This window comes from Dermacentor albipictus, chromosome 5 (genome assembly GCF_038994185.2).
Source record: "Dermacentor albipictus isolate Rhodes 1998 colony chromosome 5, USDA_Dalb.pri_finalv2, whole genome shotgun sequence".
NCBI classification, from domain to species: domain Eukaryota; kingdom Metazoa; phylum Arthropoda; class Arachnida; order Ixodida; family Ixodidae; genus Dermacentor; species Dermacentor albipictus.
Window position 1 is genome coordinate 53283819 of NC_091825.1, and position 26840 is coordinate 53310658.

Sequence of the window (26840 nt, forward strand, 5' to 3'; positions counted from 1 at the left end):
CTGAAGAAAACCTTGCAATGTGGTCAACGCGGTTTAAATCATGGATTGGGGATCTCAAGGAGGTGTGGCATAATGCTATGAATTCCTCACTCTTACTGCTGAATTACCACTGAATTCTTTATGAGCACATGTTCGCCCAATAAATGGGTACTTTTGTTACGTCGCTGTTGTGCTGCACTTGAATTCTTTACCGTGAAGACAGCGTGACAGCACGTTCATTTATATTTGCAGATTTTGAGGAGCTTCGAAGCATCTTCGTCTCTTATTGTCGCGTGACAATTTAGAAGCGAAATGTTGACCTCTGTTATTTCGATATACGTTGACGACGGTCTATTAAACTTCTCTTTATTCCGCACACTCCCAAGTTCAGCAAATCACGAGAGAGGGTGAAAGAAATCGGCCGTGTCGCAGGTAATTAAAAGAAGCATAGTACTTCCACACGGTTTCCTGCTTCATGCCTCAAAAACCGATGTTCTACGCTATGGTATCTCGCGTTATTTCACTTTGTATAAGGTGACGCGTTCAGGAGCGAAGTAGAGATCTTCAGCCGTGCGGGACACGGTCTGCAGCGGAGCCAGACTGCAACCCCTTCGAACCCTGCGGAAGGACAGACCAGTCAGTTTTTGCCAAAAATTACGCGGAGTTTAACGTATGAAACAGCGTACAAAATAGCAGTTAGTTGACCTTGTTCTGAGGGCGCTGCTCGTGCAATCCCCTTTGTCTCATGCGTTCGGAGCGAGCTTGCAGAGCTGCATGCTATGCTCGCATGCAAGCCCGCACGCCAGAAGCCAGCCAACTCCCCCGTCCTGTGGAAGCTGCAATGTTTTGAAAAACTGCCTTGGGTACATGTTTTTTTTTATTGCGATGCAGTTATATGGACACTCCAGGCGCACTTTTGCTGTCGCCGTCACCGTCACCGATATGTTACGCACAAAGTCCAAGGTCGATAACACCGTCGCCGCGCGCTGTATGCTGTATGTGCAAGTGAAAGAGTGCGAGGGTGAGCCGACGATAGCGGCTCAATCTCGCGCACTGAATATTGGCGGCGAGGAGTTACGGAGTCGCCATCTGTCGGAAGCGCCTCCCTTGCGTAGTATGAGGGATCACGCGGCGCGCTCCCCATAGCTTTCGCATACGGCGCTCAATAAAAACACCACGCAGCAGCCCTCCTAGACATATGTGCAAGTACTCTCAAAACGAGGTAAGCTTTTGACTGTCGATATAATAATCTTGGGCAAACTGAAAGCACAAAATCGTTTACAGGCGCTATCTCTTTACCAAATACGCACAGTAAACGCCACTGCATGCGCATGGTCGTCGCGATGGGGTCTCCCGAACCGGCTTCTTGCATGAAAGGTAGGCAAACGCTGAGAGTAAACCATGTTAAATATAATCTCATATTGGGTTTTCTGTGTAACCAAATGGAGCATAACAGAATGAAGCTTCACTGCAGCGATCGCACGGATCCGCAGCGACCGACTGCGCGTCTGCATGCATGTCCGCGCACAATGTTTTGCTTTCGCTTTGAGCTCGTTTTCGCACCGTGCCGCGAGCTTTAGGCCGCAGCATATGAGCATTTGACAGTACAGTAGCAACCATTGTTGCGTGGGCGCCATCAGAACTGTTCAAACATAATTTCGTTAAGAGACTTCGACGCCTACAGCGACTGTGATGTGCCGTCGCGACGATTCAATCTGTTTTGTCTTCTAAGTTCTTGGACATACCCATATTATTTCTCAAGTTGCGTCGCACTGTATGTGCATCGGTCTTCTCAGCGTGCGATTTCCCTCTGCTTTTTCGTAATCCAGTGCATTAATTCATAACAGAAACATGACCATATCGCAAGCCTTTCTTTTAATGTGCGTCTTACCGCTTCCTTTCCATTCCAGTGCCAGTATCTAGCATCAAGTTCATAGACGAAACCGTCATGGAATTAACCGGGCAGCAGGCGCGGGCGAGCGTCTCAGTACGCGTTTTCTGCTACTCATCAAAGCATCGCAATCCCGGCGCCGTAGCAGAAATCTTCCTCGCCTCTGTGCTTGCTGCGTACCCGAGCTGCAGCCTATGGCTGTCTGTCGGTTCTAAGTTCCGCGAGCCAAGCTTCACGCAGCTCCTTCTTCTGCGGCTACGTGTGAATAAGGCTGACACCGGACTCCGTTGCGTACGTCTGGCACTGCGGCACTGAGCAGTAGCCTACCATGCTGCACGCCTCCAAAGGCAGTCACTACCTATTATAGTACTTTCAAATGTTGTCAAGCAGACACCCAAGGCGGTAAAGCCTAACCACTTAATCAGAACGGCAGCGCAGCTGGGACTTTCAACTTTCGTTTTGAGCTCGCTTCGGCGCCTCCGAAGCAGACGACGCGGCCGCTGTGTCCACGTGATCTCTCATGCCACGTCACGTCGACGGTGGTGCCAGCTCTTCCAGTGGTGGAGCTCGAGACCAATAGGAAAGAGGGGAGGAAGCGCGCCGTCTTTCGTCGCGCGTACGGAACTAGGGGGAGATGACGTAGTGTGGGAGGGGGGGTTGTACTTTGGCAGCAATGCGCGGTCGCGCGGCCTTTATTTTGAAAGCGATCTGCTTTGGGGGCTAAGTCTAGGTGGGCCGACGGCTGGTATCTTTGCATGTGCTGTGTGCTTGCACGCTCAATTAAAAAAAAAAATATGAGGTTTTTACATGCCAAAACCACCATCTGATCGTAGGGCACGCCGTAGTGATGGATCCCGGAATAATTTGGACCACCTGGAGTTCTTTAACATGCACCTAAATCAAAGTGCACAGCTGTTTCCGTATTTCGCAGCCATAGAAATGCGGCCGCCGTGGCCGGGATTCAATCCCGCGAATTCGTGCATGCTTAGCAGCCCAACACCATATCCGCTAAGCAACTATGGCGGGTCACCCAGCTCAGTGTGCGTTGAAGCGATAGAAAGCACGAAGGGTCACTTCGTTCGCTGCTGCTGCTTCGCTTCCTCACGCCAGCGTTTTGACAGCGAGTGTCCGCGGTCACCGAGTCTGAAGTGTGGATGTTTGCCTGTGTGCGCTGACACCATGCTTGTTAGTTTAGTCAATAAGCGAGTGTCTACAAGTTCATACGGTTGATAAAACTACTATTCTTCGCATGGCTGTCTACTAATTTGCTATCGCAATTGATGCTTCGCCTTTCGGGCGAAACGAAAAAATTTTGTTGTTAAGCCTATTCTCCATTTGTATCAAGTGTGTGTCGATTAAACTCTATCATAACTATCTAACTCTACCCTTCGGCAAGCGTGGCCTCGTCATTCCGTAAGCGTGGTGCACAGAAGCGAATAACTTTAGCTTTGTTTTGCCAATGCACTCAAATTCATGCGTATGGCCTGCCATGGCTTCAGACATGTGAAGTAATAATATTTGGGGTTTTACGTGCCAAAACCACTCTCTGATTATGAGGCACGCCGTAGTGGAGGACTCCGGAAATTTTGACCACCTGGGGTTCTTTAACGTGCACCTAAATCTAAGCACACGGGTGTTTTCGCATTTCGCACCCATCGAAATGCGGCCGCCGTGGCCGGGATTCGATCCCGCGACCTCGTGCTCAGCAGCCCAACACCATAGCCACTGAGCAACCACGGCGGGTGCAGACATGTGAAGTGTTGGTGAGCTACCTTTAACCGCGATATATCTTGGCAATAAACATTCCCTTTCATTCTGTGATATGTGTCACTATGCTGCTCTTTCCCACATCATTGTGCTCATCTCTCGAACCAGTCCAAAACAAAGCAGCACCGTTCATCCTGTCATCTTATTCGCGATTTCAAAGGGTGGTGCATAGGTTGCGGAGAAAATATTGCTGGCTCTCCTGTAATCCAGCGCAGATGCAAGCATGAAGTGGCAGCCACCAAAGCAAAATTGTTGGAGTTGACACTAGCCACAATCCTAAAATGGGTGCAGTGCATGTTCGGAACGGCACACGCCACCACACCACACCGCACCACACCACGCCATGCTGCGCACTGGTCCATATCAACGCTGCCCAGCTGGAAGAAGAAAGACACCTGAAGGAGGCGCGACCAAACGTCTCAGCAAATCTCGATTCTTGCTTCGCGATCTCAACGCAAGAGGTCCCGTGTTGGGCCGCCGCTGAGAAAAGGGCTGACATCGCGGAGCGTTCGCTTGCCAAGGCTGGCTGCGTGACGCAATGCTCTCTCCTTCTTCCTTCGTCCATGAAGGCAAAGCAGCGCATCAGACGCGTCTGGCACCACGCCACACAGCAGGTAGGCGTAGACTCCATCTGGCGAGCGCAGTAGATCCGCAGCAAATTGCATTTCCTGGAACTGAAGTGTATAATTGAAAGTGACAACTAAAATTTCAGTGTTCCAGATGTTACAGCTTGAGAGACACTGCGAACAAACATTGGGAAGAACTCGGAATCATTATTTTTGCAACTTGTTTGGGCGGTAACTAGCGTATGTAATGCGGTCCTGTACAAAGGGTTGGAAGCCAGAGCCCGCGTTCTTTTTACCGCCTTTCTTTAAATTTTGTTGGCTTGCATGTATTGTACATGCTGCCATCTAGTGAAAGCAGGGAGACATAGTTCCCCGTGACTGCGCGTGGCCGGCGATCTGGCAGCGCGTGCTCTTCTTCTTCTTCTGGAGATAGAACACGTCTGAGAGCTAGACCATTAAACGTGTGCGTACGGGACTCCTCGTCTGGCCGTTTCGCTCTTCCTCCCTGTCTACAACATGGTGTCAGAAGTGGGATCCGGAAGAACACGGAATTATTATTCTTTGTGTCTTGTTTGGACGGTAATCCAGCAGAAGCAAACGAATGGCAAGTTTTCTGTCATCGCTCATGCTTCACGATTACTCTCAGAGACCGGGAAGCGTTACGCTCAAATCGAGAAAGAGGTTCTTGCTTTAGTTTGGGCATATGACAAGTTCAGCGATTATCTTGTCGGAAAGCTGTTCAAGCTGGAGACGGACCATAAGCCGTTGGTTCCCATCTTCACTTCGAAGGGCCTTGACGACCTGACACCCGGATTACAGAGGCTAAATATGAGAATGATGCGATACCAGTACGAGATTGCATGCGTTCCAGGCTAAGACCTTCTAGCCGCAGACACTCTTTCCAGAGCGCCTCTCCAAAAAAATAGAAGACACAGAGCTCGAAGAAAACATGGACGCTTTCGTATGCTCTTTGAAAACCTCTTTTCCCATAAAGGAGCACTGCCTTCAATGGTTAAAGGCATCCCAACAAACAGACCCTGTTTGTACACACCTTCCCAGTGGAGCAAGGAAAAAGAGAGGCCCACCAGGAGAGATTTACCAGTGGACCTAAAGCCCTTCTACGAGCATCGACAGCAGCTCACTCTGGAGAACCATTTACTCCTCTTCGCTGCTCGAGTTGTCGTCCCTGCCTCTTGTCAAAACGAAGTCCTACGACTCTTGCATGAAGGACACTTCGGCATAACAAAGACACTTGCTCGAGCCAGAGATTGTGTCTGTTAGCCCACTATAGGAGCTGTTATCACGTCCCTGGTGAAGCAATGTCCGCAATGCGTCAAAACAACAAGTAACAGGCCAATGCCACTAAAAAGTTCCGACCCCCAGAAAGCCCCTGTCAACGCACTGAAATGGACTTGTTTCACTACAAGAGCCAGTGGTGGTTGATAGCAACAGATTATACCCTGAACTGCCCAACAGATATACCAAACAGATACAGATATTACCCAACAACAGATATTATACCCAACAGATACCCTGAACTGGCTCGGCTCGAGAAGCTTACGTACGCAGCTGTAGTCAACGACTGCAAGTCATTTTCCGCACGCCACGGGATTCCTGAGGAAGTGGTTTCCGACAACGGCCCACAGTGTTACCTCGCGAGGCACAATATCTTCCATTACTTACTGATGTCCACCAGTTGCCCCTAAAACTTCAAGCAGGTCCCATAGCTCTACGCCACATCGAGCGTCTGCACTTCGCATCGGATGGCCAAGCACTTCTTAATTGAGTGTTTCAGTGCCCACTCTCTCGCAATGGGAAAATGGCGGCATTGTTCAAAACCATTGCTGCCAGTCATGAAGGTGCTATCTGAGTTACACCTCTGGAACGCTCTAGTAAATGTCTGTTCCCAGTTTATATTGCAATTCCAGAAATGCATAAAAAAATTCTACACTGCCTGTTCCGGCGATATTGCAATTGGTCCAGTCACACCTATTCAAGATTTGCAGATTATGTTAAGGTATTTACGGAAGCATCTGTACACAGCGATGGCCAAGGTGCCTCTAAAGCTTTCTTCTGCCCTTTGCCTGACATCCTACGGGATTTCGCATACCACATCCAGCCTCATCAACAACTGTGGAGCTGGCAGCGACTGATGCTGCTCCGAAGTACGTGCGAGGGAAGTTAAAGACATTAGAGGTCGTCATCCTTACGGGCTCCCATGCTGCTCACAGTATATTGCAGGGAAGTGACACTGATCGCCCATTTCTGCGTAGTATCTTTGAGTGTGGCGACAGAATTACATCTCGTACAGTATTCCTCGTTGGCCAGTGGACACCCTCGCACGTAGGTATAGCCGGAAACAAATAGGCCAATCGACTTGCTTCGTCTTGGGCTCACAATAAATTTGATGACTGTCCGGAAATTTTGTGGAGGTTTAAGTTGCTCGTCTGTTGATTCGAAGATACCTATTCAACCAGCAGCCAGACCAGTGTGTTACTGCTTCCCCATGCTGGTGGCCCACGCCGTGTTCGTGGCCGAGGCTTCCGTCGCTGTGATAGAGATCTATTGATCAAGTTGAGGGTTGGCTGTGTGTTGGTGCCTGAACGTTTATACTGGAAAGGACGTGTCAACAGCTCGTCGTGGGCTTTTTACGGCTCCTGCGATACACTTGAGCCCTTTATTATGGAGTGCCCTGCTTTCCTTTTGCTGAGCACGTCGCTATCTAACGGACCTACTTGGCTTTCAGTGTACGACCCTTGATCATTGTCTACATCCCAGTGGCTGTGTTTCTCGGCGTGACCAGGCTCATCGCACCTTGCTTACTTTTCTTCAGGAAACTGGCTTGAGTTTCCGCTTGTGAGAGACTTTGCAAGGGACGAGATATAATTTTGCTAACTTTGTTCTTTTTTGTATTTTTACATCCTTCTCTATTTAGTGCAACCGGTGAGCTATTTTTTCTCATCCTGCGTGTATGTTCTGTTCCTACTTGCTCACTGTACGCCTTGCTTTAATTTCGTCTTTGTGGCCTGTCATGTTGCTGTTCCTTTCTTCTTTAATTCCGTTCTCCTTATCTTCAACTTACTTTTCTGTCATTTCCTTCCGAAAGAGTAGGCAGGCCGTGTGCCTCTCTCTGTAGCAGTTGCCAGCACGCTCCTTCCCTATTTCCCTGCCTGTGTGTGTACGTGAGTTTTAATATCAAATAATAATAATAATAATAATAATAATAATAATAATAATAATAATAATAATAATAATAATAATAATAATAATAATAATAATAATAATAATAATAATAATAATAATAATCCCTGGAAACACCACAAGTGTCTTCTTTAGAATATACACAAATTAGTATTATTTCCTGTAGCAGATTGCAGAATTGCGACCATTGAAAGAGATAGTGCAAAGATGCGGGTATTACTTGCACAATAAATCAAAATACATAAGGTATTATGTATTCGACCGATTAACATAATATTGAATTACGTTTTTAACGATTACCGTAAGGCACATATTAAAATTTACGAATTGCAGCCGATGAGTTTGCAAGGCATATCTTCTAGCGAATAATGAGGCTGGCGCCAGTTTTGATACCGGCTTGCGGCAAAGCTGAACTGCTGTTCCGCTTACTTTTCAACAAAACGCCGTTGTATGCACTGAAGGTCAAAAGTAACGGGGACGCTGATGTATTTCCTCACACACTGTGGGAATGAATATTTCGGAAGTGGTGTCGCCATGTAAATTAGTTTGAAGTCGATAGACTTTGCGAAATTATAGGCTACAATCCGTAAATTGCAGTATGCTTAGTAACGTCTCACACCATGCACACACCCGCACGCACGCACACACACACACAGAGAGAGAGAGAGAGAGAGAGAGAGAGAGAGGCTCGACATTAAAAGAGCATCGCTTGAATGTGCCAGATCAAGGTGAGGTGGCGGTTTTTCCCGGCGAAGAGTGACCGTATCGCACGTCGAAATTTAAATCCGCCACGCTAACGATTCTTATTCACACCGCAAGCCACATACTTAGGACGCTCTCTTATTTTTTTAATTTCGCCACTCTGTTTTGATTTCTGGCTCACGGTTGTTCCTCGTCCTCATGCATTCCTCATCCTCAATGCGACGACCTTGCGAGAGCGACAGCGGCGATGCTTCACGGATGACGAGTTCGGATGAAACGACGTCGTCAGAGACCCGGAGCGCATAGCTGCGTGGCACGCAGCTCTCCACGAGAAACAGGCACGAGCACACCGTCAAGCACGGCGGCCCGGGGATTGCACGCCGTTCGCGGAAACAAATAAAACATTATACGAGAAGGTAGACGTATTTTCTTCGTCGCGGTTCCTCGGAGATGTGGCGCAATAACTTATTTCGAGAATGCACCCCTTTCGGAAGTACAGGCTGAGTCCTTCGGGAGCGAATGCGCGGCCGAAACGTTGCCTTTCTCGACTCGGTGTAGGCAGGCCGGCACGTACGAAAAAGTAATGGCTGCGTGGTACAGCTTCTGCGCGTGCTCGTACGTACGTGTCATAGCAAACTCATCGGTTACGAGCCTCAGCTGCACAACGTATGTACTTGAGAGATAGCGGCATGTAAACGCTTCGGTCGGTTACGCTCTACGGATGGGACAAGACATGTTTTAAGCATGAAATGCTTTTAGCTCCCGTTGTCGGCGTCCTTCGAGAGACCTTGGGCCAAAATCCTGAGCCGCTATCCGAGCGCTCAAAACGAAAATGGAAGGAGACGATCCGAACACCGTTGCGAGAACGAAACGAGATCATCCGGGCAACTAGTCAAAACTTTAAAAAATGTTGCCTTTGGCCCCCAATCCAGCGTACAGGACCAGATTACATACGCTGGTTACTGCCCAAATGAGTTACAAAAAATATTGCTTCCGAGTTCTTCCATATGTTTGCTTATAACATCGCTCAAGCGGTAACTTGTAGTACTCTCAAGCTTTATTTATTTCCAATAGCGACGTTTAAAGGGCACATACAGGGCGCTATACACTTAATTGTCACCTTTTGGCGCTCAGACAGGGTTGCCTGTGCTCCTTGCAACGCCAGCGGTCCGTGAGTTAATTCGCACCGCAGATGGCTGTTTGGCCGAGACGACACTTGCAATGAGGTAACTATTGCGTCCATATAGACCAGTGCACAGTATGGCGCGGTGTGATGTGGGGCGGTGGAATGTGCCGTTGCGAACAGGCACTACACCCATTTTAAGATTGTTGCTAGTATCATCTCCAATCAATCTACTTTGCGGGTAGCTATTTCATGCTCACATCTACTCTCGATTATGGGAGAGCCAGCATTTTTTTTATTGCGTTATATGGCCACTCCAGGTGAATCTTCGCCGTCATGTTGCGTATATATGCTATAGGTTTACCTGAACAGCATATACGCGCACGGTAGATGCTATATCATTTAGCCGACATAGTTGCTGAAACCAGGTATTATCTTCTTTACAGAGTTCTGCCTTGTAATTTTTGTTTAGATTGCAGCATGGCAACAACATTTATGGAACATTCCGTTCGCAGCGCATGCCTTTTATCCCTATTCATCTCAGGCTGGTGAAATGTGCAAGAACCATATTTGTGCTCGCTACCTGAAAGTGACCTAAGGCACCGCTCTTTCAAGGCAGCGCAGTGGCGCCTGTGCGATGCTCTTGCGGACACCACACAACTTCTCGAAGTTTTTAAGAGCGCCAGAAATTTTGGCGCAACTATATATGTCGCACCCGCGTATGCTTGCAGTAGGAGTTCACGCGCAAGGATAAGCCTTGCTATCGCTGTAAGTGCTTCGACTTGAGGGCGAAACTGCCAATTTTTCAAACTTTGTCGTTCTACTTTACGTGTAGGTAAAGGGACAATACAAATAAACATTAAATATGCTTAGGCTGATTAGCTATTCTCTCAGAAGTTGATCTTTGTTAATTGCGCTTTATAGATATAGTAATTGAAGAAAAACAAAGGCCAAAGGCCAATTAAAAAAATATTTGTGCCGGAACCTGAGCGCGTGTATGTCAGTGGCAGGTCACGGATTTCAATGTAAACGAAGACCGCCTAAACGGAATTGCCGCTTAAACAGAACCACAGGCTGTCGATCCGTTGGTTTCGTACTTGAACGAGGTACAAAAAAAAGCTTTTTTTTTTTCGTGAAAAGGGGCAGAAATGTTCTCAACACCCTATAAACGGAGTTATAAATGCAACCTTTCAAGTATTGTTTTGTTTTGTTTTGGAGAACCAGAATCCCATTTTCTTTTTCAGCACTTGTTTCCTGCGGTGAAAATATTGCTTGCTCAACGCGCCCCATCTGCTGTGCATGCAGCGTTTTCGTTTACGCTTTAAACAGTGACGATTTCTTTGGCTGCTGTTACACATTTTTGTCGCTCAGAATGAAGCAGCTTCATGCAGGGCGAATTCTACCCTCCGTGTTGGCCCCAATTAACGAAGGCGTCAATGAAACGAGCTAAGTGCTGGAAAATAACTGTTGCGAGGAAAGAAAGAAACCCTCTATTATTCGGCTATTGGAACACAGCCGACTTCTGTTCAAGTTAACGGAGGATGCATTTTTGGTACATGTATACTTTTTTTTTAACGAATGCTTTTTCGAGAATGCATGTCCAGATTTGTGGGAATTCAGAAAGAACAAGATTGTGTACCTGCGTGGCTGTCAAAGGTGGAACTCTTGACCGCGCTCAAAGAATTCTAAAATAGTCAGCCCAGTAAGGCTGACACTTGTTGCTGAAAACTTACTAACCTATCTTGTTTTCTCAAATGCCTTTTGTTATTTGATATAGCAGTACAAAACAGGCAATAAATAAAAAAATTATTTAAAAAAGGTACATGCGTATGAGTATCACTTCCAGGTGTTTAAGCTGAAGTGATCGTGATCGGACGTAGGGGTACACATGATCGCATAACCTGCGTAAGTCAATTTTGCTCTAATCGCTTCAGTGCAAATATTTCATTAAAGCACTATATTTGCTTTACATATGAGGAACAATCTGTGTTATCTCCTCTACCCGTGCTAGATACGCATTTTTGGCTTAACGCGTCTCATCAAGCCCTCTATGTTTTACAAATGTATGTTTATTGTGCAATTTATTGTCGTACAGCATGCGTTTAACTAGCGTATTTTGTTTGTTTCTACGCGTGGTATGCTTAGAAGTGTTCCACGGCTCGCTTGCTGTTATGCTCTACGATATGTAACCGCAGCCTTGTCAAGCTACATACAGCAGCTTTTTTCTACGCTGTTCCAATTTCTCTCATGCAGAAATAAAAGGTGATTTATTTGATTGATTGATTATTTATTGATTTATGCATAATGCACGTTGACACGCGGATGCCCCTCCTAACAATACAGTACCGGGAACGCAGCTTTATCGAAATAAAATAAACGCAGGATCTACGACGATGGTTATGTGTGTGGGACAATACTACATCCGTAAAGGTTGTGACGGTGCTAAAGTGGGCTAGTTCAAGTTTCAGGCGACAACACAAGCAACCATGTTGCCCACTACGTTGGATTAATTGATGAACGTAATTAGCGGCACGGCGAACAGAATTGGTGCCAAAAGCGAAACTGCGATGCGCGCGTTTGCGTTCACCTTCACCGCAAAACATCGAAATCGCTTGGCCGCCGCTTGTGCAAGTAGTCTTTTATCACGGACGCGATTTTTGCCCGGCGATGCGGCTTTGCTTGGAAAGCTGTGATAGAAATGAAAGCTCGTTCTTTGAGTAACTGCGTGAGTATACTCACGTTATTTCTGTTTCTCCTTTGAACGGCCAAATGTTGCGGGAAAGCCGGCAACAGAAGCCGCCAGCATTTCCAAAGCAACCGGTCAAGTCAGTTCACTGGTTTTCTCGCTCCACGGGAAGACCAGTGGAAAGCTACGTTTCGAGCTGGGCTCGTTGTTGGTTGTTCATTGTTACACGGAAGCGCCCACTGATTTTGCATGATGCGTACATTCGGGCTGGTTGGTCCATAAGTACCCTATACTTAGCGGGGGAGGGGGGGGGTAAATGACGCAATGACTCGACACAGTAAATGCGCTGTTCTCCGACCTGCACCGGTTCAATGATTCCTTTCCGTCATCGAAGAGGTGCGCATGCCTAGTGGTACATATCCAGTGACGCAAGTCGTCGTCAAAGCGGTTCACCGAAGAGCCCCGGACACATACCTAGTGGCCAGGGGCGTGGCCAGAAATTTCGTTCGGGGGAGGACTCACGTTGCAGCTCGGCCTCCTCCTTATAGACTTTGTCGAGGGATCCAATACGTGACTAATAACTGCACTGCCATTGCTAAAGATGCTGCAAACGAATTTTTGAACGCTACGCACTGTCAAGACAAGTAAAAAAATATATTTTTAAATAAAAGAATATATTCGTATGTTCCAAAAATTGTGCCAGAAATAACTGATATCAATGCCTCCGTGTTTTTTGCCTGTTTAATAAGTAAAGAAAATATCACACGAACTTTAGAATGGAAGGCGGCGTGCTTCCTCGCCGATTTTCTCCCTTGCGCAAAGGAGGCTGAGACACCATCATCGGCTCACCCATCCCCTCCGCTCCCCCTCCCCCCACACCCACGATTTCTCTCGCACATGCAGCATGCGGCACGCGGTGACGATGTTATCGGCGTTGGACTTTATACTGAATATGAGGGCGGCGTCGACGCCAGGAATGCGCCTAGAGTGTCCCTATAATTGCTATCGCAATAATATAATAATATCCGGCAACTGGAGAGTCCTGTGGCCCATTATTTTTCGCAAGATAAGTACCAAAACCAAACTTTCACCATGCGACAATTGGCTGCGCCGCAACAATGTCTTCTTTCTTTTTTGGGGTGGGTAACCGAAAAGAACAAAAAAAAAAGCGCAAAGGAAAGCATGTTGGCCCCAATAGAATGCCTATTTTGGCCCCCTAATGTGGCTACTGAAGTAATTTTGAAGGAAGCGTGAGATGCTTCGTCCACAAAGAACCGTACGCACACTGCTCGGTATCCTACACCGGTGAGACAAAAGACTATCCGGAGAGTTTGCGATAACATCGATGTGAAGATGATGCGCTCTAGCGAACGTGGCGCAATCCGTCGAGTCCCCACAGTGATGGCGGCGAGCGACCATTGTTTCCTTTTCTCGTCTGGTGGCCAGAAAGCGTCCAAAACACTGCAACGCCATAATCCACTCGGCCAGAGAAAAACGAACGCGCACCCAAGTGCGCCGTGCGGTGGTCGGGGCAACACGAGAAAAACGCATGCGTTCTGGCTGGATCTGGCAGCCCACGGGTAGCAAGAACAAGAAAATCGAAGAGGCTCAATTTGACCTAGTGAATAAAAGTCAAGGTAGAAAAAATAAATAACAACATAGTTACCTTTGCTGGCTATAGTGTCTTGAGATGGATGCTTTGGCGCAGGCGAAAAAAAAAAATGTTGATGTTCTTTTCTGTGACATGACGGCACAAATTAAATGAAGTGCTTTGCCGACTTTTTATTTTTGTCAAGTGAACATGTTTGTAGTTATTATATATGTTTAATTAGATTGATTTGAATGTACAGTCTATGTATATTGCTGTATGTGAATTGTTGCAGTCTTCCTGTAAGAATTTGTTTGTACTTCATAACTCTATGTCGAAACTGTGCCTGCGTGAACAAGGGTGTCTAGGGCCTAGTCAGGTGACCACGTGTGTCACTTTTAGCCATCTTCACCTGGACAACTGTATATTGTCTAAATTTCAATAAAGTCAAAGTCAAAGTCCGCTAGTGTGTTGATTTGGCTTGACTCTTGTATGGTCAGATGTAAGACTTTAGAAAAGTCAATGCACCTTTGGCGTCAAATGTTTATAAGAACATAAAACCCACAACCTTCCGTAATTGAAAATCTAAAGCACGACTCCGGAAATGTTAATGCACCTTTCGTATCAAAAGGTTGTGAGAACATTATACCCACGAAGTTTTGGAATTGAAATCCATGCGCTCCGTATATTCCACGGCCTCCGCGAGATGCCGCGACCAGCCCGCTCACCATCAAAACGGCTTTGAAGCTTCGTGTGCGTACGGGGCTCCTTGCGTCATGTGACTCCCGCTGCATGTGCGTTGCCGCGAAATCCGGCCCGAGTCTGCAATGTTCGCGTTGAAATGTATTTTGGGGCGCGAAAAAGACATTCTATACAAAGTCCAGAATGATTTCCTGCGCCGGGGGTTGTTTTGGTGGGCTGTGCATGACAGCAAGAAAAAATTTCGGGGGGAGAAGTTGAAGCCCCATAATCATCCCCCCCCCCCCCTCCGTCGCTGCGCCCCGGCCAGTGGCACGTATACCCAATAACTCAAGTAAGCGTAAAAGAGGTTCATTGAAAAGCTGCGCATATATAGCTGGTCGAACTGTTGGTTTCCAAGCCGGTTCGCTCCGCACAGCAGCCCGATGCCCTGTACCCATTAGGCCATGGACAACCCAGTGACATAAGTTGGAGGTAAAACGGTTAGATAGACAGCACACCGGAAAGTGCGTGAGTACGCTTTAACAGTGCTCATCGCATTAAAGCAGTAAAATAAAAATGACAGAGGTCAACCATGCACGCGTTGGTATTGCTATTTCACGTGTATGAGAGAAGGGGGTTTCGGGGAATGAAGAAAAGGATGGATACGCAGCACTCTGGGAAACTTAAAAGCCAAGCAAGCCCAACGAAAAGGGAATAAGGCTTGCACTAGTGCTCGTTAAACACTGCACATAGGCAACGAAACAGGTAGATCAAACCTACGTTAAATACGTCCCGTCTGCAATGCGTTTTTGCTGGTTTACTATCGATTGCCAACTCACCCAAGTTCACTATGGGCGCTGCAAAGCTTACAATAAAAAAAAGCAGCAGATGAAAATGGAAGCAGCCTCAATTCACGCCCTCTCCGCCCTCCCACTTCCCCGTCCCTTCGCGCAACGCAAACGTGAGGACGCCTCTTGCGTCTCGTTGAGAAAGCAAAGGTCGTGGTGTGCAGCGAGGCGTCAAGTTGGGCTTCGCCGTAATGGAGCGATTATCATACGGTGTCGCCTTGCGGGTCTTTGACGATGCCGCGCCCACCCGATATAGAAGCTCGCTCGACGCTCTCTCGACCTCCTGAGCGCGCAGACAGAACGCGTCACGTATCACGCGCGCATCATGTTTTCAGGCGCTGGGGCATTCCGTTGAGACTATACTGAGAACGTGGTGCGTAATAAAGGTGATCTTCTTCCCTTCATCTGTTCACAACGATAATCTTTCGACATGACCGTACAATATCTACGAATCTTGGGGGCTAATTACATATAAGACAACTTCATTCAGTTGTGTTATACAACCAGGGTCTCGAATCCAGCAACATTGATGCTTTCAAGTAGCATGTGTGGGTTTATTGACCAGTTGCCTTCACCCAAAAAAATCACGTACTCGTGACGCCTGCGGCAGAGCAGAGTTCCACATCCCGGCGCCAAGGTTGGTGAGTGGTAGCGCTGGCTAACATTCCCAATGTTAGTTATAGTAGAAAAAGATAAATACCCAAGTGGATGGGGAAACCGCGCCGCGGTAGTTCAATTGGTTAGAGCATCACACGCGTAATGCGAAGACGTGGGATCGTTCCCCACCTGCGCCAAGTTGCTTTTTCATCCACTTTCAATTTCATTAATTTATAGTTTATTCATTTTAATTAGTAGGTACAAGTAATTTCCCCTGTGTTGTCCTTGGTGTCTTTGTATGTTGGCTTCTTAAAGTATTATTAATAAATAGCGGGCTCCTGGGTTAACCTCCGTTCTTCTGGTTCATATATATATTGCTAAGAGATTTATTAGCAACGGGGGCAGGCGAATGGGTAGCAGTCAGGAGCGTTCGACACGGACAGCAACCACGAGCTCATACCGGTAGCGTTCGTGCTGTGGCGCAGGCAGGCTACTCTTCTTCGTTACAATCGCCCTCCGCAGAAAAAGGGGCCATCCTGGTGGCTTAAGGCGAACAGATTACTATTGGGTCGTAGTACGGCTTAATGCGAGAGACGCGGACAAGTTCGCGGCCGCGATGGCGCAGGTCCGTCGATGGCGTGAGGGGCTCTACGACGTAATTGACGGAGGACGTTTGCTCCAGGACGCGGTAGGGTCCTAGGTATTTTGTGACAAGTTTTGCGGAAAGGCCGGGTGTGGTAGTGGGTACCTGAAGCCATATGAGAGAACCAGGAGAAAGAGTTCGAGCAGAACGGTCGGCAGTTTGACGGGATTGCTGCTGCCACTGGTCCTCGGTGGAAAAAGAGCGAGAAAGCTGGCGGCATTCCTCGGCATGACGAGCAGCTTCAGATAGCGGAGTACTTTCGGACGCGTCAGGTGTATATGAAAGAATGGTATCGAGCGTAGTAGAAGGTTCTCGTCCGTATAGGAGAAAGTAAGGGGAAAATCCAGCAGTTGCTTGGGCCGCAGTATTGTACGCATACGTCACGAAAGGGACAACTTGGTGTCAGTTTGAATGATCCGAGGTGACGTACATCGAGAGCATATCGCCAAGAGTACGGTTGAAGCGCTCGGTCATGCCGTTAGTTTGCGGATGGTACGCTGTACTGGTGCGGTGGACAATTCGACATTCATTGAGCAGTGCCTTCAAAGCATCGGAAAGAAAGGCACGGCCTCTATCGCTCAGAAGTTCGCGAGGCGCACCGTGGCGAAGAATGAAATGTCGTAACAGAAACGATGCAACGACGCGGGCAGTGGCAGTCGGCAGAACGGCTGTTTCAGCATAGTGGGTCAAGTGATCTACTGCAACAGTAATCCAGCAGTTGCCTGTTGGAGTAGAGTGTAGCGGTCCGTATATGTCTATACCAACGCAATCAAAGGGCCTACTAGGGCAGGTAAGGGGTTGTGACGGGTAGACTTGTCCGGGAGGTAATTTTCGGTGTTGGCACTGAGCACAGAAGCGAATGAACTTTCGGACGTAGTTATACATGCCGCGCCAGTAAAATCGGATGCGTAGTCGAGCATAGGTCTTGAAGAGGCCAGCATTCGTGCACTGAGGGTCTGCGTGGAATGCGTCGCAGATAAGGTCACGGAGATGGCGAGGTATCACAAGAAGCCACTTGCGACCGTCAGAAAGGTAATTACGACGGTATAGAAGGCCATCGCGAATGCAGAAGTGGGTAGCCTGGTGGCGAAAAGCGAGTGATGGTGAAGAGATGGATGGATCAGAAAGGATGCTGATGAGAGAACTGATCCAGGGATCCTTGCGCTGCTCCGACGGCATGTTGTGAAGTGCATGAGATGTAAGTGTGGGTTCAAGGGTGGATAGGTAAGCGCAGTCAGCGGAGGCCGGTGAGCGAGAAAGGGCGTCAGCGTCCGTGTGTTTGCGGCCGGAACGGTAGAGAACGCGGATGTCGTACTCCTGTAGCTTAAGAGCCCAGCGAGCAAGTCGGCCAGATGGGTCCTTAAGGGTAGACAGCCAACAAAGGGCGTGATGGTAAGTGACTACATCGAAAGGGTGACCATACAAATAAGGACGGAATTTTCCAAGGGCCCAAATAATGGCTAAACACTCTTTCTCTGTAACAGAGTAATTAGCCTCGGCCTTTTTCAGAGTTTGGCTCACGTAGGCAACGACATATTCATCGAACCCCGCTTTTCGTTGCGCGAGTACGGCGCCGAGTTCGACGCCGCTGGCATCGGTGTGGACCTCTGTGGGGGCTGCAGGATCGAAGTGGTGGAGGATAGGTGGTGAGGTTAGCAGGAGGCGTAATTTCGTGAAGGCGTCATCACAGGCGGGCGACCAAGCGGAAAGTTCTTTGTGGCCACTCAGAAGGGCTGTCAGAGGTGCACTTATGGAAGCGAAATTTAGAATGAGACGTCGGAAACAGGAGCATAAACCAAGGAAACCTTTGGCTGTGGAAAGTCGGTGACAGCGCGGAGCTTGGCTGTATCTGGAAGGACACCGTCTCGCGATACAACATGGCCAAGAATAGTGAGCTTTCGGGCGCCGAAACGACATTTTTTAAAGTTCAGTTGAAGTCCCGCGTCAGTAAGGCATTTCAGAACGTGCTCGAGACGGCTGAGATGTGTTAGGAAATCCTCAGAAAAGACAACTACGTCATCCAGGTAGCATAGACATGTGTTCCATTTGAGGCCGCGTAAAATATTATCCATCATTCTCTCAAAAGTGGCTGGAGCGTTACACAGGCCGAAAGGCATTATGATGAATTCGTATAATCCGTCAGGTGTTACAAATGCTGTTTTAGGTCGATCAGATGGTGCCAAAGGAACTTGCCAGTATCGAGAACGTAAATCCAGTGAAGAAAAAAACTCCGCTCCCTGCAAACAGTCGAGGGCGTCGTCGATGCGCGGTAACGGGTAAACGTCCTTGCGCGTTATCTTGTTCAGACGTCGGTAGTCGACGCAGAATCGAATAGAGCCATTTTCGGCACGGACAGCAACCACGAGCTCATACCGGTAGCGATGGTGCTGTGGCGCAGGCAGGTTACTCTTCTTCGTTATAACATATATATATATATATATATATATATATATATATATATATATATATTTATATATATATATATATATATATATATATATATATATATATATATATATATATATATATATATATATATACACAGTGAAGTAGACGCGCGTATGAAGCGGTTTATTGACGTTTCGGCCGGGGTCCGGCCTTCATCCAGGCCGGACCCCGGCCGAAACGTCAATAAACCGCTTCATACGCGCGTCTACTTCACTGTGAATATTTACCCGGACCCAGAACTGCTTTTTTTCTGGTATATATATATATATATATATATATATATATATATATATATATATATATATATATATATATATATATATATATATATATATATAGCGGCTCCACAGCCACCGTAGTCCTCCATAAAGAAAGCAACAAAATCCCAATAAAGAAGGACGTCAGGCAGGGAGATACGATCTCTCCAAAGCTACTCACAGCGTGTATACAGGAGGTATTCAGAGACCTGGATTGGGATGAATTGGGGATAAGAGTTAACGGAGAATACCTTAGTAACTTGCGATTCACTGATGATAATGCCTTGCTTAGTAACTCAGGGGACCAATTGCAATGCATGCTCACTGATCAGGAGAGGCAAAGCAGAAGGGTGGGTCTAAAAATTAATCTGCAGAAAACTAAATAATGTTTAACATTCTCGGAAGATAACAGCAGTTTACGATAGGTAGCGAGACGCTGGAAGTGGTATGGAAATACATCTACTTAGGGCAGGTAGTGACCGCGGATCCGGATCATGAGACTGAAATAATCAGAAGAATAAGGATATGCTGGGGTGCATTTGGCAGGCATTCTCAGTTCATGAACAGCAGGTTGCCATTATCCCTCAAGAGAAAAGTGTATAACAGCTGTGTCTTACCAGTACTCACCTACGGGGCAGAAACCTGGATGATTGCGAAAGGGTTCTACTTAAATTGAGGACAACGCAACGAGCTTTGGAAAGAAGAATGATGGGTGTATAACGTTAAGGGATAAGAAGAGACCAGATTGGGTGAAGGAACAAACGCTAGTTAATGAAATATTAGTTGAAATCAAGAAAAAGAAATAGGCATGGGCAGGGCATGTAATGAGGAGGGAAGATAACCAGTGGTCATTTAAAGAGCAGCGGAGAAATGCCGGCAAAAATTATCTTGGTTCTCAGCCTTGTGCCATGCTCTCCGCTGTTGGGATGTGATTGTTGCCAGACCTCAAACACAGCTCCCGCTGGCTCTATCAGTCAAACGCTCGCAGTGGCAGCGTTGCCGAGCTAAAGTTGTGCATTGCACCATGTAGTTGTTTGATTAGGAAGACGAATGAACTGAAACACATATTTGTCTTAAGTAATGGGACTTTTAATAAGCACATTGAAGAATAGTCTCGATATCTCACGCTTTTCTCGGTCGATAGACTTCACTTAAGTCGAGGGCGCAATATCAAGGCGTTCCTTGGCGGAGGAGAGCTGAAGTAGTGTTCGTGAAACGCAACGGAGCCTTGAGTGAAGGAAGCCCCGTCGCCTCGACTTGGCTGAGTCGAGGAGGAGCTTCAAGTGAAGGCGTGTTTAAGAATACGGGGGTTATTCTCATTTATTCCCCTTTCTCCTGCTATTTTGTAACGAATATTTCTCCCCTTGCACACACCAGTAGTGCTTCCCAAGAGATATGTTTGTGCGCCCGGCTAGCTCAGTCGGTAGAGCATGAGACTCTTAATGTCAGGGTCGTGGGTTCGAGCCCCACGTTGGGCGCTGTTTTTTTCTTTCCTTGCCACGGATCACTCGTTGCGCCCCCACGCTTACCCTCATTTATTCCCCTTTCTCCTCCTATTTTCTAACGAATATTTCTCCCCTTGCACACACCAGTAGTGCTTCCCAAGAGATATGTTTGTGCGCCCGGCTAGCTCAGTCGGTAGAGCATGAGACTCTTAATCTCAGGGTCGTGGGTTCGAGCCCCACGTTGGGCGCTGTTTTTTTTTTTTCCTCGCCATGGATCACTCGTTGCGCCCCCACGCTTACCCTCATTTATTCCCCTTTCTCCTCCTATTTTCTAACGAATATTTCTCCCCTTGCACACACCAGTAGTGCTTCCCAAGACATATATTTGTGCGCCCGGCTAGCTCAGTCGGTAGAGCATGAGACTCTTAATCTCAGGGTCGTGGGTTCGAGCCCCACGTTTGGCGCTGTTTTTTCTTTCCTTGCCATGGATCCCTCGTTGCGCCCCCACGCTTACCCTCATAGTGCTTATTTTTATTTATTTTTATTTTTTTATAGTTTAGCTTGGGTCGGACATTAGGCAGTATAACAGCAAGAGCTTGATGGCGCAACCCACCGCCCGTTCTAAAGGGGATCGATGCTCATAACATCCATCCATTCATCTATCCATCTTCCATCCATCTTCCATACGTTTTAGAGACGGCTCAAAACGCGTCCCATTACGTGACCTTGAAGCTCTCTCAGCTGTCTCCTTAGCTGTCTACGTAGATTGCCTCCGATGCTGGTCACAATTGTAACACATTCCCTGACGGACTACAACAAAAGACCCTATAGAGACCAACCAATGTTTTTATGATGATGATGATGATGATGACGATGATGATGAGAGGAGCAGCAAGCATGGAGTTTCAGCCAGCATGAGCATGATGGACCATTGAGTTCCCTACAATAATTGCTACAGGGAACTCTGGCGCTAGCGTAGCTACAGACGGGCGGTTCAGCCAGCGTGGGAATTATGTGAAGAACACGACTTTGCCTAAGATTCGTCCTTCCGCTTTCAAACGGCTTCGTGGCTTTGGAAACTCGCCATTTTATACAAAGAAACACGCAATAAATAATTACATAGACTTTATCAAAATGGTCCGATGGCATGGTTTGAATACGGAGCCAGACGCCCGACATTGAAACCATTACGCCACAGACGCAGGCATTGAGAAGCTGCGTAAAACGCCCTTATGAATTTATCGCGGGAGAGCCAGTGTCTTGAGACACTTGGCGCATTTCGATTTCGCCACCTCGACAAGCTGAATCGTTGCAATTAGCAGCAATTATGCATGTTCGAAACGTCATTGCAGTTCGAAAAGAATGCTCTTAAATTTACGACATTGAAGGCACAGAAAACGTAAACGTCTGAATCACCAAACACGAAGAACAGTCAAATTCTTGTACTTCCCTAGATTCCCACGGTGGATGAACGATTGCAGCGCCACAGTTCCCTCTAGGGATTATTGTAGGAAACTCTATGCCATGGCTAGAACATGAATTTGCCTGAACTTTGTTCTTTCAGTTTCAAACGACTTTGGAACTTCGCGAACTCGTCATTATCGGCAAAGCACGGCATTATAAATAACGAAATAAATATGAATAACGTTATCCGACTCCAGGATTCGAAAAAAGACCTCTAGCCCAAAGCCTGATGGCGACACCATTACGCCACGGACGAATGCGTCGACAAGCGGCATAGAACACCCGTTCTCACGGGCAAGCCAGCGCGTTGAGACGCTTGCCGCGTTTCGATCGCTGTTGCACAAGAAGCAACGGACGCATGGGAAACGCCACGAGTGCATCATGGCACTATGGAACAACTGAAAATTTATACAAATTATACGCATAGGATGTACTGCATGTAAATATGCATATGTATTACCCAGCCTTCCTATAGTTCACTGCAATATAAAATTATTTTATCGTATAACGTGCTGCTATTACTAATATTTGTATTACTTCGAAATGCACTCTTCGTATAGACACTCATATGTTTATGAGCCAATCACACCAAGAATGCATCGCTCTGCGCGGTTGTCAACTGGACTTAAGTATGTTCTTTTTTCTCTCTCTCTCTCTTTAAATCTCCTTGGCTGTGTCGCACAAACATGTCCCCGCGTGCAGTCAGAGCACTATCCGAGAAGCTTGACTGCAACGCTGAACCTTGCTGTTGGTTTCTGTGCATCGCCTTTTGGGGCGTCACTGCCGCGAGCAGTGCTAGACAGTTGTCACCCGGTGCTACCGAAACAAACTGCCTAACGTTTCACACAACTGCCTTCGAGTGCGCAGAACAAGTACACGCACTCGTGATGTCAAGGTACTTAGCGCGTTTCTCACTTGAAAGATGCGCCCGAAGGGTTTGTGCAGCCTTGCTTGCTTGCTTGCTTATGCAGCCCCCAGTCTTGCCAGTCACTTCTTTCTTCTTCGTCTTCGCTCATGCTCGCGCCGTATAGAGAAACGAATTTGACAGGAGCGGACACTGCCATACAGGCCAGCGGCCGAATGGCAGTGTCCGGTTGAGTGTAACTCAACCCCACTTCCGGCTTCTGTTTCGGCCGCACGCAGTTTGAACGCTAGCTATAGCATGTGTTGCGCCAGCTGCGCCAAACGGTGATCTGCTGCTTGCTTCTATTGCTCAACCGTGTGCTGTCTAGGTGCAGATTTTTTTTGTTGCTAGTTAGTATAATAATTACATACGATTGCAAGAGCTATTCACAAGCCTTAAACCAAGCTATCTCTTGTGAAACGCGCAATTCCATAAAAACGCAAGAAGCCTTGTGAAGGAAAGCGTTTATATTGCTCTACATGAAATTGCTCGTTCCGCGCTTTTTGTGCATTCTCACATTGTTGTGGCCCCACGAAACACAGCAGCAGCTCCCGTACAAGACTCCACCGGACGGTATCAGCTGAGAAAACGTAAATTACAACCATGTGTCATTCTGGTATTAAAACCTTATAGGAAAACTGCGTGCAGGGGCGAAACTCGCGAAAGTGGTGAACGGGCGAGATTCCGAGCAAAGCCGATTTGCTTTTACAAGCAAGGCGCACAAAGCACTGAAGTATTCCGAACAATGCCAGAAAAACTAACGACGAAGAGATATGTTAATTATTTCTGAGCAGTCACCCATTCCCAGGCCATCAGTCCTGCTCCTCGAAAGCGCAAATACGCGGACGACCGCGCGTTTCTTTCAGCTCAGCCAATGCTGTAGGAGGCCACATATACAGAGGTGGCCACAACACAGACTCCCAGCCAGATGGACACATAATTCCTTCTACGCGTGCTCAAAATAAATGCGTTCGTGCAAAGCGTGTTCTCAGTCGTTCAGAAGACAAATTTTTCAGGTACAAGCTCCTGGTTCTTGAGCTCCTACGCATTATATTTTGCCCGGCGCTGCGCCAGTGCCAGCAACACACTCCTGTGTGATTTCTTGCAGAAGCTGATCATCGAGATTTCCACAAGCTTCAGTATTGAAAACAGTTATATGCTAGCGGTTGGGGGGCCATACAAAGTAAGATTCAGTCAACGCGAAAGTAACTATGACACAATGGTCGACCTGCTTTTCGCTAACTGTGTCACAGCGGCCAGCGTACCCTAAGCCTAAATTGATTGAAATGCCGCGTACTCTGCCAAAAAAGGATTCTCATCTTGCGGTTGTCAAATAGCGCAGGGGTGCCATGTCGAAGTTCAGCAGGGATACAAAAATTCAGTGGTGATTAAGTGATAAATGCAAGAGAAATTCGTGAGCATTAACATCACACTTCTTTATGGTACCATATACATGATTTGAACCGTGTTCACCCCATTGCAAGGCGTTGTTCAGGAGCTCAATCGACATTAGGACAAGAATAAACAGCACGTGGACCGAACGAAGTGAAGCTGACAGGCCAGGAGCTGACCTCGGTGACCTAGGTCCGGTACCGCTCCTGTTCTTAGCAACCTTTTACTGGCACGGTTTGACAAAAGCCTCATGAGTCGCCTCCTACCGATCAGATTTAATAAAGTTTTGCGCTTTGTAGATTATTTCCTTGTGCTTCAGAGAACCGACAAAACAGGTCGTCTCTCGTGTGCAAAATAATTTTTGGACACCTTTGAAATGGTAATGAAGCCTTTGGTACTAGCGATTGAGCATCGCTCCGGCAATAAGATAGGGTCTTTAGGCCTCGAGATAGTGTTTGAAATTTATCACCTAAGTTGGGCTTACAATCTTCGCTCGAACAATAGTGCTCTGCCCTTCACGTCTGCGCACTCAAATTACTTAAAAGGTGTCACTGCAGTCACCTGCATCAAAGCAGCTCCGACCCACTCGTGCCACCACCGAATGGCTAGTAGCTTCAAGCACCCAGAGCACCGGCGCACTCAGGTTGGGTATTCCATTGCTCTGTTGACGGCTGTTTCAGAAAGGCTTTTGGTGAACCTGGCCAAGGGAACAGCAGGACGCGACGCTCAAGATAAAGGACCTTATTCGTTCACAACCGCCATACCCTGTGTCCATGAGCTTTCACGCAGGCGTGCGTGTTTTGTTATGCGCAAAGGACAAGCTCTCTGCGCTGTGCCACAAAGTTAAGAAGGAAAGCCACAGAAAAATAATCTGTGAGTAAAATGGAAAACATTTTGTTGAGTGCACCTACGCAGTTTATAATATCCCGTTCACGTGCGAGCATTGCTACGGTGGCCAAACAAGACGATGTTTGAACAACCGGCAGGGAGGGCAGGCGTACTCACTAACAGGGTCAGTAGCCAGTCGTTTAGACCAGTACTGCAAAGAATGTGGCTGCGCCAGCCTATGTTGAATAAATGCGCAATAATATGTAGATAAGAAGAGCAAGGAGCTCGTGAGGTTTGGGAAGCACTTTGTGGCCAATCACAGAAAAATACCGGTGTTAGTGTACCCTCAGTTTCCGTGCATACCTGCGAGATTAACTATTTCTTCAAAACGTAACAGCCTGCATTGAAGACACACAGGATGTGAGGATTTCAATCCTATCCCTGCGCAAGTGCCGCGTTTTCGTTGGTCTTCTGCGCTGAGCCTGTGATTTGTATATATTGCATTCTCCGCAATAATCCAGTGGTTGTTAGTTCAGCCCTTTGTCGTCCCCACGTCGTCCCGTCCGAGAGCTGTTTGTACCATTCCTAACGATGTATCAACCAGCTCAGTCTAGCATACTCCTCCGGCTTGACTGACACACGTCCTGTCTCTTCCAGGAGCGAATTGCTAATGACGGTGGTTCGAAACAGACTGAGGCGACGGCAACGACGGTGTTTCAGCAGCACCGCCCATTCCCTCTCTCGAGCGCCATTCACAGATGCACTCCTATCTCCCCCTCCTTTCCAACTTCGACTGGCTTCGAGAGTGCGCAATGGTCTGTACACAGCCCACAACACAATCTAGTTCCGTACTTGGGCACAAAGACTTTGTTTCTTTTCATTTCCAATATAGTGCCAATTCCAATCGGAATTATTGCAGTAAGGGCGCACACGTAACAAACGTACTACTGGAAATTCGAATTTTACAAAAAGGAATAAATCTTATACAATATTACTTCAACCTGATACGACGTGAGATGCACATGTAAACGCTAGAGTTGATATTTGCGGGAGGTTTCCATAAAGATGACCGGAGGTTAGTGCCACCTACAAATGCATCTGCGAAACAGCTTGCACTTGGTGTTCATCCACTTTGTTGTCCCTAAATTCCCCATATTTACATTGGCTGTCCCGAAAATGACAATTGCTCCGGTAATTTGTCCAGGCTTTCTAAGTTTTCTAACCACAACATTTATTTCATGTGCAATAGATGTACTGAGGCACCTGCTACAATGCTTCGTGACGGCATGCATCCGCTTTCAAAACAGGTCTTAAAGTCGAAGGTTGACCACATTCCAAGTGCATATTTTCAACAACAAAAAAACAGACTGGTTGGCTAGTTGGTACTGCAGATGTTTTTTTTTCTGTTGTACCATGGTATATATGTGTCAACCATGTGCAATAAAAGTTCAATTTGTAGTAGCGCTGTGTCTTCGTCCCCTTCCGATGTCCCATGTGCTCTCTAGCGCTTAACCTCAAGTTACACATATTTTAGTTTTCATTACAGGTACTCATCTACAAAACGTCAGAGGTTTGCTGTAAATCTATCAGGCTTTTTCATTCCATCACTGAATAATTTGTGCCTTCTGTGTATGCTTTATATTTTACACTTCACGCAGTATAACATGATGTGAAGTCATTCAAGAACTATTGATGGAATAGTCTATCAAGTTGCACAATGTTGTATATACTGATCCCATGTGAGAAAGAAAAGCCTAATCTGTTTCGGTTTCTTAGAGTCTTTTTAGCTATTTCCCACCGAGCTTGATATGCGCCTCACAGGTGCAGATC

The 26840-nt window shown here is 47.1% G+C and overlaps 1 long non-coding RNA gene and 3 other non-coding genes across 4 annotated transcripts; 3 read left to right on the top strand and 1 right to left on the bottom strand.

Moving 5' to 3' along the window:
* Positions 1 to 356: 356 nt before the first annotated feature.
* LOC135899153 (uncharacterized) lies at positions 357 to 22966 on the bottom strand. The gene is made up of 3 exons (XR_010563541.1): positions 22802 to 22966; positions 685 to 815; positions 357 to 597 (listed from the first exon to the last, which is right to left on the bottom strand). It is a non-coding gene; the product is annotated as an uncharacterized lncRNA (long non-coding RNA).
* TRNAK-CUU (transfer RNA lysine (anticodon CUU)) lies at positions 20383 to 20455 on the top strand. Its single transcript has one exon. It is a non-coding gene; the product is annotated as a tRNA-Lys (tRNA).
* TRNAK-CUU (transfer RNA lysine (anticodon CUU)) lies at positions 20598 to 20670 on the top strand. The gene has a single exon. It is a non-coding gene; the product is annotated as a tRNA-Lys (tRNA).
* On the top strand, positions 20814 to 20886 carry TRNAK-CUU (transfer RNA lysine (anticodon CUU)). Its single transcript has one exon. It is a non-coding gene; the product is annotated as a tRNA-Lys (tRNA).
* Positions 22967 to 26840: the final 3874 nt, after the last annotated feature.